Source organism: Palaemon carinicauda, chromosome 27, assembly GCF_036898095.1.
Source record: "Palaemon carinicauda isolate YSFRI2023 chromosome 27, ASM3689809v2, whole genome shotgun sequence".
NCBI classification, from domain to species: Eukaryota; Metazoa; Arthropoda; class Malacostraca; order Decapoda; family Palaemonidae; genus Palaemon; species Palaemon carinicauda.
Genome location: NC_090751.1, coordinates 60,074,617 through 60,088,425, shown reverse-complemented (window position 1 = coordinate 60,088,425; position 13,809 = coordinate 60,074,617). Strand labels below are relative to the sequence as shown.

At 50.9% G+C, this 13,809-nt stretch overlaps 1 protein-coding gene across 2 annotated transcripts in view; it reads left to right on the top strand.

Annotated features, from left to right (window-relative positions):
• LOC137620738 (26S proteasome non-ATPase regulatory subunit 4-like) overlaps window positions 1-13,809 on the top strand; it is a 101,671-nt gene that overhangs the window by 43,490 nt on the left and 44,372 nt on the right. The gene's annotated exons all lie outside the window — the stretch shown is intronic.

The window sequence follows — 13,809 nt, the reverse complement described above, 5'->3', positions numbered from 1 at the left end:
CGGGATATTTCTCCTTCGAAGGTTGCTTCGAAGGGAGAAAAACCCAAAGCCCCTTCTTCTGTTGCCCAAACCTCCTCCGAAGCTCCCACTCGGTCAGTCTCTTTCGAGAGACCGTCGAGTGTTAGCGTAGACCGATTTATTGTTAACCAACCTCGGGTCTCGAGAGATGACGTTGCTTCCCCTAGGGAAGCAGCTCCATCTTTCCCCCCCCAGGGGAGGACATGCCACTAACCTCTTTGTTTCAGCTTTGGTCCTCCTTGGGGCTTACGGGTTCGCCCTCCAAGGAGGTTTTGCTTAACTACATCTGATTAGGTGCTGCTGTCAAGCAATCGTCGTCACTATCAGACGCTGTGGTGTCAGAGGTATCCAATGCGGTTTCACCCATCTCCTCTTCCACTCCAGACTCTACGGTAGCTGACGGCTTAGTTTCTCCCGTTCCTGATCAACCTACGTGTGGGGAAACTAAGTCCATCGTCAGTCTCTCCTGCTAGTGTTTCTTCCCCCCGGGGGAGTTCACTTACAGAGACTCCTCTTCGGAGGACTGCTGAAGGTCAGCTTGCTGATCCAACGGCCCCCAGAAGGCACATCCGTTGGAAGGCTCGCCTTCCTCTTCGTCATGGAGGCCTTCCATCACCTGTGGTGAGGAGGCGCCTCTTTGGTTCAACGTCTTCCATGCAGTCCCTAGCAGAGGAGCCTTTAGACCGATCAACCTTCACTGCACTTGCATTGGTCTTGGACCTCTCTGCAGATCGTTTGCGATCTCCTTCGGTGGAAGGTCGTCCTTTTAAAGGATACGTTGACCTTCCACCCGACAGGCCTGCCGACTTGCCGTTGCCATTCCTGAATGGGCCTAACAAGGCTCCAACTGAATGTACTATTGCGCGCCAACAACCACGCGCTACGCGCCCACGAAACCTGACAAGCGCTCATTAGTAGCTCGTCAGGCCCCATCACTACGAGCTGATCTTCCTTCTTACTCTAATACAGGGCATCAAGAGTGTACGCGTTAACACGCGCATACGCTCCAACAAGAGCATAGCTCCACCAAGCACCATGCGCGCCCTCATGCACACATGCGCCAACGATCTCCTATGCGCCAGCACCCACCTGCGCTGTACTCTGCAAGCTACCTTGTGGCTCGATATCTGGTTGGGAACCTTAGGTATCCTGATACGCTCTGAGGATTTCTCTAAGGAACGTACCAGGAAAGCTATGGAGACCTTCCTTCTCTCAGGTACTCGCACGATCGAGTTTCTGGCCCACCAAGTCTCGAATTTGTAGGCAAATAACATCCTGAAACGTCGGGATGCAGTAGCTGAGAGATTTCATCAGAAGGTCCCTAGCGCCGAGATCAATAGGCTCAGACATTCCTCCATGGAGGGTCTGTTCTTTTCGAGCCTCAGGATGTGGAACTTGCCACTGAGAGGTGGAGGAAGTCTCATCAAGACTCCCTCCTTCATAGGGCTTTAACATCCAAGCCCTATAAGCCTCCAGCACCACAGCCAAGACCTCGACGACGACAACAGGAGCGAAGACGATGGTGTCTAAGCCCTTTCCTGTCAAAGAAAGAAAGGCAAAAAGTCGCCCAGGGAAGGGAGCATTCGAGGCCGCAAACGCTAGGATAGGCAGTCCCCCTGCATTTCCACCAGTGGGGGGATGCCTAAAAAGTTGCTCAAATAGGTGGAAGCAACTCGGGGCCGATTCCTGATGACGAATCCAGTGGCATTGAACTCCCTTGCCATGGGATCGGAAAGGGTGCAAGCCCTTCGGGCAGAAGTCCAGACCCTGTTGAAGAAGGGCGCTCTCCAAGAGGTCCTTGACGGATCCACAGGCTTCTTCAGTCGACTCTTTATTGTAAAGAAGGCGTCTAGAGACCAGTCATCGACCTCTCAGCTCTGAACAAGTTTGTCAAACAAACTGTTCAGCATGGAGACGGCAGACACGGTCAGACTAGCATTAAGACCGCAAGACTTCATGTGCACACTAGACCTAAAGGACGCGTACTTCCAGATCCTAGTCCATCCGTCTTCAAGGAAGTACTAAAGATTCAGCCTGGACAACAGAAAATACCAGTTCAAGGTGCTGTGCTTCGGTCTTTCCACAGCACCACAAGTCTTCACCAGAGTGTTCACCCTAGTATCATCTTGGGCACACAGGATTGGCATCCGTCTCCTCCGTTATGTGGACGACTTGTTAATCCTAGCAGACTCAGTGTCAACCCGTCTTCAACACCAAGACAAACTTCTGAGACTTTGCCAAGGTCTGGGGATCATGGTAAATCTCGAGAAGTTTTCCCTGCTTCCCACTCAAAGACTGGTATACTTAGGCATGATTATAGACACCACTCTCCACAAAGCCTTCCCATCAGATGACTGGATAGCAAGGCTGAGGAAGGTCGCAAGACCTTTTCTCAGACGAGAAGAACTTCCAGCCCAATCGTGGTTAAGTCTCCTTGGTCACCTTTCATTGCTGGCCCCTCTAGTTCCCAATGGTCGCCTCAGGATGAGATCCCTCCAGTGGCGACTCAAGTCCTGGTGGAATCAAGCTTACGACTTCCTGGACATCCAGATCCCCATGGGACCTGCGGAACTAGCGGACCCCCAGTGGTGGGTGGCAGACGAGAACATACGAAAAGGAGTGGATCTTCTCGTCTTCCCCTCGGATTAGATCCTGTTTTCAGGCGCTTCAAAAAAAGGGTGGGGTCCCCACGTGCTGCACCACACGACTTCAGGCCTCTGGTTAGAGTCAGAAAAGTACCTCCACATAAATCTCTTAGAGATGAAGGCTGTCTTTTTACCCCTTCAACAGTTCCAACAGTACCTGACAAGTGTCACTGTGGTGGTGATGAGCGACACCACCACCACAAGCAAGGAGGTACTTTTTTGCAGCAACTATCCCATCTAGCAGTGGAGATACTGAGATGGGCCGAAATCCACTCGATACCACTATCGGCACGCTTCATTCCGGGCAGAATGAATGTGCTCGCCGACAACCTGAGCAGAGCATCTCAGATAGTGAGTACCAAGTGGTCTTTGGATCATCTAGTAGCCAACAAAGTCCTGACTTTGTGGGGTTCTCCGACTGTGGACCTCTTCGCAACGGCCCTGAATTTCAGGCTCCCGCTGTACTGTTCCCCAGTCCCAGACCCCAAGGCTCTCTGGCAAGATGCTTTCCAACAACGGTGGGACAACATCGACGTTTACGCCTTTCCCCCGTTCTGTCTGATGAGGATGGTACTCAACAAGACCAGAACATCGGTCAATCTTTCAATGACCCTCATAGCTCCGCTATGACATCACGCAGAGTGGTTCCCGGACCTTCTACAACTCCTAACGGAGCCGCCAAGAGAACTCCCTCCACGACACAATCTACTCAAACAGCCACACGCCAACATCTTCCACAAAGCCGTAGCTTCACTACGACTTCACGCCTAGAGACTATCCAGCATCTCCTCTCTGAGGGAGGATTTTCGCAACAAGTTGCGATCAGGATGTCTAGACACCTGCAGAAGTCATCAGCAGCAGTCTACCAGGCAAACTGGAAGGTCTTCTGTGGTTGGTGTCGTGGAAGGGGTATCTCTCCACTCGATGCCACTATTCCAGCAATAGCGGTGTTCCTCGTGTATTTGGGTGAAGAAATGCGCCTATCAGTCTCGGCAGTGAAAGGCTATCGCTCAGCCTTAAGCCTTGCCTTCAGGCTGAAAGGAATGGACATTTCTTCATCGCTAGAACTTTCTCTGCTCATACTTAGTTATGAACTTACATGCCCTCAGTCGGAAGTGAGACCTTCCCAATGGAACGTGGTTCGAGTTCTCAGGTCTCTTAAGAGACCTCCCTATGAACCATTACGCCAGGCATCAGATCCCCACCTAACTTGGAAGACGGTGTTCCTGCTAGCTTTGGCCTCGGCCAAGCGAGTCAGTGAACTTCATGGTCTCTCGTATGACATCGCCCATTCAAGGGGAAAGGGGGAGGTAATATTCAGCTTCGTCCCTGAGTTCATTGCCAAGACTCAGAACCCGGGAGTAGCGGATCCTCGATTCGACTCCTTCCGGATTTCTAGTCTCCGTACTGTAACAGATGAACCAGACCATCTCACTATGCCCAGTAAGGAGCTTGAGGTTGTACCTCAAGAGAAAGGCTGCAGCCCGTCCTCGTTTGCCAGCTCTATTTGTCAGCACAGGAAGGAATAAGAGGAAGTTCACCAAGAACACCATCTCTGCATGGATTCGCAGGGTCATTGACGTGGCACTGAATCCAGACCCTCTCCCGTCACGTCGCCCCAGAGCACATGATGTCAGGGGCATAGCTACATCCCTGGCCTTGAAAAGAAATTTTTCAGTGACGCAGGTTCTTCAAGCTGGGGTGTGGAAACGGCAGACAATGTTCACATCCCACTACCTGCAAGATGTGACCCACAGGAGACTCGATATTTTCTCTATCAGTCCTGTGGTGGCTGCACAACAACTAGTTTGAAACCTCAAGCTCCTTATTGGACAAGTAGCAGAAGGTTGAGGGCATTGTTACCTGTAGTCTGCATGAATGAAAAGGTTTGACTGGCCCTTATTCTTTTCTTCATCATCTCCTCTCTTGGGGAAAGCAGCATCCTGGGTTCTCTGCATAGCTGACCTCAAACCACTGCAGGTAAACCATGCTTCCTTGTGTTCCTAGTAATAATATCAATACTGTTACCTCCCCATACCCTGACGAGGTGGTACTGTATTGGGAAAGTCCTAGTCTACAAGTTTCGATCCAAAGAACTTCAGAACAACTTTCTAGGACGAGTCACACTTCTTCATACCTTCACACACAGCTTGCGTAGGCTGCAGACCTTGCGTAGCAAGGTTTTAGCGAGGTGCAGGGACTCCGTATTTCTTGAGTGCTAACACACTCAGATAAGGAGCCCCCGGGAAAGCCAAATAGCCAGTATGGCTGGGACGTCCACCCTTCCTAATGGGTGAGTCACCCCAATTAAATAGCGTGGTTTGTATTCCAGTTACGTAACAAATGAAAAATTTGTAGATAATTTGTATTTGTTCCAACACAAAGTACTTACCTCGAACTACTTTCTTAGGAGTATCTGGGATCTCCTCCCAACCGACCAGAGTTTTGTGTAGTTTACCCTATACCCATTTTCTATGAGGGGTAATCTCAGGTGGAGTGATACGCACCCTGAGGCTAACCCTGGGTCAGAGAGCATGCTTGCTCAGGTCTCGACCTCCAGTAAATTCTCTGGTCGCGTCGCGATATCATCTCGCCGCTCTCCTTAATCCGAGTCTGACTCTTTGTGTCCCCGACCCCTTTGTGCTTTTCCCTTTGCTTTCCCTGTGCGTTCTTGTGTCTCGTAGTGCTTCCTACTGCGTTATGGAGCACCCCCGCCGTTGTCCTGGGCCTATGGCCGGTAAATCGTGTGGAGCGTTTCTATCGAAACCGGAAGTAGACCCGCACTCCTTGTGTTCGTCGTGTAGGGGCAGTGTGTGTTCCCCTACCGCCACGTGTCCCGAGTGCGTGTCCTGGAACGAGGTGCAATGGGTGCGTTATGGCATCAAAGAGAAGAAGGCGACGAAGAAGTCGCCTAGGAAGTCGAACGTCGCTTCTCCCCTTCCTTTGCCGGGCGTGTCGTCGGGCCGAGCTTCCCTGCCACCCTCCCCTACCCAGAGTAGGGGATGAGGTAAGTTCGTTGCGGGGAAGAGGCCTGTGGCCCTTCCCCAAGAGTCTAAGCTGCAAGATAGTGGGGTGGTGGCATCTTAACAGGCAAGTGTGGGGCCTGAGGGAGGGTCGGGAGTGTGTGTTGGGGACGGAGTCCTGGTGCAAGCAGGGCCCGTCTCCTCTGATGACCCTATGGGGGGGAAAAATGTCCCTAATTCTTCTCCAGCCTCCTGGTCTTGTTTTTCAGGAACTTCTACAGCCGAAGGTACCGCGGAGAAGGAACACTTGCCGACAGAGGACCCCCTCGCATGGGTGGCCCCGAAGACACCCTTCAGGGCCCCTCTGAGGATGGAAGAGGGCTTCAGTTCCTGGTCCCCCACTGAAGAGCGTCCGCGCTCCCCTTCAGCGCCATCCGCTACGTTTCCGGACGTCTTTCTATAGGTTCCGCCGACGGTCGAGCGTCGCGGGATCCCTCCTACGTCTTCGCGTGAATCGGCCCCTCCTAAACGGGCCTACAAATCGTCGGGTTCGTCAGTCGAGGCTTTTTCCTGCTCCTCGGAGGACGAAGCCCGTAGGAAACACAGAAGGCATCGAGAGAAGTCCCGCAGGAGGCATTCCCGCTCGCGCTCCCGCCCTCGGTCTCGCCACGGTAGAAGACGTTCCGGATCCCCCAGGAGGAAATGGAGGAGAAGTGGCTCCCCAGACGAGGAATGGGTGGTTATACCTCGCGGCAGACTGTTGGAGTTAGCAGCGGTCCCAGGCTCTTCAGGTTGGCGCCCTAGAGGCCGTTCGCCGGAGAGGTACTCCTTCAGCAGCAGATTCGACCGACGGAGGGAGTCGTCGTTCCAGGTCCCAGCAGACAGGCTAAGTCCGCGAAGGTTCCTGCTCCATCCACCCAGCGGAGAGTCGCCCCTTTGGTCTGGCAGCCGCGTCCAAACCTCCAGGACATCCCTGAGCCGCCAGGATAGTGAAGGTTGGCTCCCCTCATCGAGTAGACCCACAGACACGTGGTCCTCCATGAGGAAGGATAGACCGAGGACGGAGGCCTCCGTCTCGACGGTTATGCCCGTCCTTCAACCAGAACCCCAGGAGATGGAGAGGACCAAGGCGTTGGCTTCTCCCCGTACGGAAGCCTCCGACGGAGATGCCCCGTCGCATGCAGCAGTTCATCCTGCGGAGGGATAGGACGACCAGGGGGAGGGCTCTGCAGCGGAAGTATCAGCCTATCGCAGAGTGATAGGCCTCATCCGGAGACACCACAGGCTAGACGAGCCCGAGCCCTCCTCCGAAGAGTTCTGGCGGTCCAGTCTCAAGAGGCTGGTGGATGCCCCCGTCCAGCAGAGACCCTCCCTGGCCCTGCCACTAGCCAGGGATGTGAAACTAGGTAGAGCCCACGTGGACAAAATTGTGGCCAACCACGCCAAGGCTCCCAAGAACCAGAGTTCCCCCAAACTACTACAGGGCCTGAAGTCCCAGAGCAAGTTCTACCTTCCGGAGGGCCACCGTGCAGGCGCATGTACCCTGGAGCCTGCACTTGCCGTTTTGGGACAAGGAGCTGCAGAAGAGAGAGCCTCGTCAGCACCAATCTCTTTCTCCCATGCGGAAGCTACCATGATGGAGGATATTGCGGAGGACCTGGTGAACGTCTCCTCCTGGCTGGATTGGTGGGCTTCTACCCTGGTGGGCGTCCAGGCATCGTACGACCTCACGGTCCCTGAAAATCAGGCCTTGCTCAGGGAGCTGATTAGTTCGGGGGTTAAGGCCCTGAAGTTTCTCTCATATCAGTCACTAGCACAGGCCGCCAACTGGGTCCTACGGAGGAGGGACACGGTCCTTAACAAGGGCTCCCCGACATAGAGGCAAGGTCCCTGAGAAGCCTAACCCTGTGGGATGACTCGATTTTCCCCCCTGAAGGCAGCTGAAGAGTCGATTAAAAGGGTCAGAAAACTCTAGGACCAGGGTGAGCCCAGACCTCCCCCAGTGAGGAGGCCCACGCACAGAAGGACGTCCTCCGATGTTCCTCCGTCATCTCGGCCTACTCCTAGCCAGACCACGAGAAACACCCCTACTACGGCCTGGTCACAGTCCTCTCACCCCTCCCGTAGGGGAGCAGCCTCAACTCAATCCTCCTATAGGCCTGCATACGCAATGTCCAGAAGAGGGCGTTCAGGCCGCGCCTCTAGATGGGGGGATGCCTCAAACACTCTTGACAAGCATGGAAAGTCCACGGAGCAGACCCGTGGACAGTGGCAGTCCTGAAGGAAGGGTACAGGTTACCCCTCCTAGCGGAACCCCCACCTCTGATACCAGATCAGCAGGCAGGGTGGCTAGCCCCCAAGGACCCCTTGAAAAAGACAGCCCTACAGGAAGAAGTCTCAGCGATGTTGGCAAAAGGATCGATGGAACCAGTCAAGGACCCTGGTCCGGGGTTCTACAGCAGGCTGTTCCTGGTGGAGAAGGCGACAGGGGGCTGGAGACCAGTCATAGACCTCTCAGCCCTCAACAAATTCGTGTGCAAGACCGACTTCGAGATGGACACTCCGAAGTCGGTCTTAGCGTCCTTGAGGGAAGGGGACTTCATGATGTCAGTAGACCTCAAGGACGCCTACTTCTAAATTCCAATTCATCCATCCAGCAGGAAGTACCTACGGGTGAAATGGGGCACCCAGGCGTTGCAGTTGAGGACCCTCTGCTTCGGGCTGTCCACAGCCCCTCAGGTCTTCACGAGGGTCTTCATAACGGTCTCAGCCTGGGCACACGAACAGGGCATTCGCCTGATTCGGTACCTAGACGACTGGCTGTTACTTTCAGCCTCAGAGGAAGTACTGAGGGAACAATGCGCAAAGCTTCTGCAACGTCCTGGGTATCATCATCAACCTGAAGAAGTCCCAGTTAATACCCTCCACCAGGATGACCTACCTCGGAATGGTTCTGGACTCCCGGTTGGCGAGAGCCTTCCCCTCCGCGGAGAGATTAGACAACCTAGACCAAATCCTCCTCCCCTTCCTGTCGGACCAGCCCAGGAGAGCGAAGGACTGGCAGAGTCTGATAGGACACCTTGTGTCATTAGAGAAACTGTTCCCCCAGGGCAGGCTGAAGCTCAGAGAGGTCCAGTGGAATCTGAAGGAGAACTGGAACCAGAGGGACTCCCCCCACAAGGTGATCCCGGTGCTACCGGAGACGAAGGAAGTCCTAGAGTGGTGGTGCGGCAGGTCGAACACCCTCAAGGGAGTGCCCTTCGCAGACGACCCTCCGGAGATGCTCCTGTTCACGAACGCGGTAAAGGAGGGGTGGGGTGCACATCTGCTCGGAAGGTCAGCAAGAGGGACCTGGATGAGCGAGGAGAAAGCCCAGCACATAAACGTGTTAGAGATGAGGGCAGTATGGAGGGCGTGCCTGGAGTTCGTCCATCTACTCCTGGGGAATACCGTGGCGTTGATGTGCGACAACGCCACGGTAGTAGACTATATAAAGAAACAAGGAGGACTAAGATCGAAGGAGTTGTGCGTCCTCACGTTGGAACTGCTGGAATGGGCCGAAGTAGAACAGATCAGGATCTCAGCAAGGTTCATTCCGGGGAAAAGGAATGTCCTGGCCGACGGCCTCAGCAGGATGGGACAAGTAGTGGGTTCCGAATGGCCCTGCACCCAGAAGTAGCCAGAACCATCATTCTGAAAAGGGGGTCGCCGGTGATGGATCTCTTCGCAACGAGGTTGAACGCTCAGCTCCCCGTGTTTTGTTCTCCTGTCCCAGACCCAAGCGCGGCGTTTGAGGACGCCTTCCAACATCCCTGGGACAACCTCGACGTTTACGCCTTCCCCCCTTCGGGATGCAAAGACAGGTCCTCAACAGAGTAAGAAGGGCGGACAACCTGTGGATGACTTTGGTAGCGCCCTGGTGGCCGGAGAGAGAATGGTTCGTGGATCTAAAAGAACTGGCACGTCTTCCACCTTGGCCTCTTCCAGACAGGCCAGACCTTCTTCGGCAACCACATTTCCAAAGGCTTCACGAGAACCCTCGGTCCCTCCGGCTTTATGAGTGGAGGTTATCGAGCGTCTCCTGAGGAAGGAAGGCTATTCGTCGGGGACGGCAGCGAGGATGTCAGGCTACCTGAGACGATCCTCAGCAGCAGTCTACCAAGCAAAGTGGGCCATCTTTACTAAGTGGTGCGCCTCTAAGAACATCAGGCCCCTGAGGGCCTCCATCCCGGAGATAGCGGACTTCCTGGTTTATCTCAGGGACGTGGCAAACATGTCCATCCCGGCCATCAAAGGAGTACGGGCTGCTCTGTGTCAAGTCTTCCTCCTGAAGGGTATCGACCTAGGATCCTCCAGACATCTATCGATGCTCATTAAGAGTTTCGAACAATCGTGTCCCCCGCAAGCCGTTCGGGTGCCACAGTGGGACGTGGGCAGTGTCCTGAAGATGTTGTCAGAGCCTCCCTTCGAACCCCTAAAGGACATCGTGGATAAGGATCTCACCCTCAAGACGGTTTTCCTATTGGCATTAGCTTCGGCGAAACGAGTAGGGGAGATACATGGACTGTCCTACGAGGTCTCTCACTCGAAGGGCTGGCGGGAGCTCACCTTAAGGTTCGTTCCCTCCTTTGTTGCGAAGACCCAGAATCCTGCCGTGTGGGATCCCAGGTTTGAGGGGCTCTCAATACCAGCAATTCCTCGCTCGGACAACTCGAAGGACTTGCGTCTGTGCCCTGTCAGGGCCGTAAGTTAATACTTAGAGAGGACAGCCAGACTTCGGCCCGAGATCAAAAGTCTGTTTGTGTCCACGGGCCTGGTGAAGAAGCCAGTCTCGAAGAACACTATCTCCTTCTGGTTGAGGCAGGTGATCATCAGGGCCTACAGTAAGGCAGGTATCCCCCTGTCAGGGAAGCCCAGACCCCACGACATTAGGGGTCTGAGCACCACGTTAGTGTTCGAGAAGAATATGGCAGTGGGCCAAATCATGAGAGCGGGCACCTGGGCTAACCAGTGTATCTTCACTGCTCATTACTTGAAGGACTATTCAAGAAAATCCCAGGACGGTTTCTCGATAGGTACCATCGTGTCTGCGCTCCAAACGGTTTAAAGGTCTGGCCCCAGTGACAACCACGGGTAGAAAGTACAAGAGACACAGATTCGTTCCTTACCCCCCTTGTTCTTCCCCCCCTTTTTCCGCCTAAAATAGTCTCAGATAGGACTCTGAGCCGGGATACAAGGACCCCTACTTTGGAAGGACATGGCTCCTAGGATTTCTTGCAGAGGTGAGTTACTTAGACACTAAGATGAGTTTTTTTGTGTAGTTTCCCCTATTCTCGTTTTTCCTTGAGGTCATCAAGACCTAGCCTCCTATTTAGGTCTTTGGATATATCTCAGCACGGTCTCGGAGCGTTAAGGCCACTCCCACCTCCTAAAGTATAAGTCTCCTAAGAAAGTAGTTCGAGGTAAGTACTCCGTGTTGGAACAAATCACAAATTTTTAAGTAATTTGTATTTTTCCTAGCAGTACTTACCTCGAACTACTTTCGGGTAATGGCCCGCCCTTCCTTCCCCGAGTGCCTTATGGAATTCTTAGAGACCTAAAACTACCAAGAACTTACTGGAGGTCGAGACCTTAGCAAGCATGCTCTCTGACCCAGGGTTAGCCTCAGGGCGCGTATCACTCCGTCTGAGGTTACCCCTCATAGAAAAGGGGTATAGGGTAGACTACACAAAACTCTGGTCGGTTGGGAGGAGATCCCAGATATTCCTAAGAAAGTAGTTCGAGGTAAGTACTGTTAGGAAAAATACAAATTGCTTGAAAATTTGTGATTTTTCCTAACTATACAAACCTTGGCTATTTAACCAAACTTGCCTGCCAGCCCTATCCCCCTTGAAATCCTACCTCCAAGCAAAGTGAGCTGAAGCACAGGTGTGTGTGTGTGAGTGGGCGGGGTAGCAAGCTACCCTCCCCTACCCCACTAACAAGCGGTGTGGGTAGTAAACCCTCGTTAAGAATTAATGGCTCGTCATTTCAGCTACACCGAAAGTAATATCCCTATTAAATAGCTAAGGTTTGTATCGTTAGGAAAAATACAAATTATCTTCAAATTTGTCATTTCTAAAGACCCTGTATTGAAGATCATAGTTCCTAAATACTTAAATGATTCTACCTCATTAATCCTGTCTGCTTCTAATGATATTTCATCTTCCATTGCATACTCCGTTCTCATCATCTCTGTCTTTCCTCTATTTATCTTGAGCTCAACCTCGTGTGATATTTTATGCATTCTGGTAAGCAAGCATTGCAAATCCTGTGGTGTTTTGCTAACAAGGACAGCATCATCAGCATACTCTAGGTCTGCTAAATTCCTATCACCAATCCAGTCCAATCTTTCTCCACTATCTCCATCTGTTCTACTCATTACAAAATCCATGAGGAGGATAAACAATATAGGTGACAACACATTTTCTTGGAATACTCTGCTGTTCACTGGAAATTCATTTGATAAGACTCCATTAACATTAACTTTGCACTTGCTATGCTCATGAACAGACTTAATCAAATTTACATGTTTAAGAGGAATTCCATAATAATGCAGGACTCCATAAAATTGGCCAGTGCACACTATCAAAGGCTTTTTCGTAGTCCGCAAATGCTATTAAAAGTAGATTTCTATATTCTATGCATTGCTGTACAGCATGTCTTAAAATGAAAATTTGGTCAGTGCAACTTTACCTTTCCTAAATCCTGTTTGCTCATCTCTCAGCTTTTCATCAATCTTTCTCTCCAGTCTCTTTAGAATAAGCAATCTATATGTTTCCATAACAACTTACGTAAGTGTTATGCCTCTGTAATTATTGCAGTCAGTCAGGTCTCCTTTTTTTTTGCCATTTTCACCAATACTCCTAATTCCCATTTACTGTATCAGGTTTTTCCTCTTCATGCCACATTGTACAAAATGATCTTGTAAGTAGTGTGGGAGTCGCTTTATTTTCGGCCAGTATCATCTTGGCAGTTATTCCATCCTATCCAGGGGCTTTCCATCTCTTTAGTGTTTTGAGGATAGCTTCAACTTCAAACACAGTGAATTCATTCATGGGCAGTACAAGGCCTTCCTCAGTTTCAGGTATATCAAACAAATCATTCCCTTCATATCTCCTATTCATTACCTCAAAAGTGTTCCATCCAACATTGCCTTTCTTCATCTTATATTGTTATAACAGACACCTCTCTTTTTGGGATGTCAGGATGCCAGAGAACATCAAATCATTCATTCATTCATTCTCTCTTTTTGAGGGGTATATGCTGCTTCTTGTTTGCCCCAGTAGAGATTTCGTTTTTAATTCTCTGAGAAATTCTTATACCATAGCCACTTCCTGAATTCATAGCTTTGTCAGCCTCATCTGCTTTACTGTAAATATTCTCTCCAGTCTTTCCTAGCTTTTCTTTTCACCTCACTATCAATACTGGAATACTTAGCTTGCTCTACCTTGTAATTTTCATTATTTCTTCAAAAATAGTATCCCAAGTATCATTTGATATCCATGGCTTTCTCCTTGTAACTGCGTGTCCCAAGACTTCACTACTAAATGAATGATAAATGTTCTTAATATCACACCATTCTTCATTAATTGTCTACTCTTCGTCTCTTAAAAGTCTCTAAGACTGCAAATCGATTCCTACATTCAATTGAAAATGTTTCTTTGTGGTGTTCTTCTAGAAATTTAGTTGTATCAAACCTATATATTCTATCTACTTTTCTGTCGGGTGCTTTCAGTTTTAATTTCAGTGTGGCAATGAGGAACTGGTGATCACTACCAATGTCTGCACCTCACTAGCTTCTTACATTAGTCCTCCTCCTCTCTTAATTAATGGCTATGTGATCCATTTGAGTTTTGTAATTGTCACACGGTGAAGTCCATGTATACTTGTGGATGTTCTTCTGTTGAAAAAGAACAGAAACTTATAAATACGCTCCATTTTCATTTACAACTTCGCCAAGACCCTTGACACCCATCACATTGTCTATCCATTGATTATTCCTTCCAACTTTAGCATTGAAGTCGCCGATCACAATTTTCATATCTCGCTGGGATCTCATCTATTACACTGCAGTTCTTCATAGTATTCATCTTTCCTTTCTTCAGGGGAATTATTTGTTGGGGGATAGCAAACTACAGTAT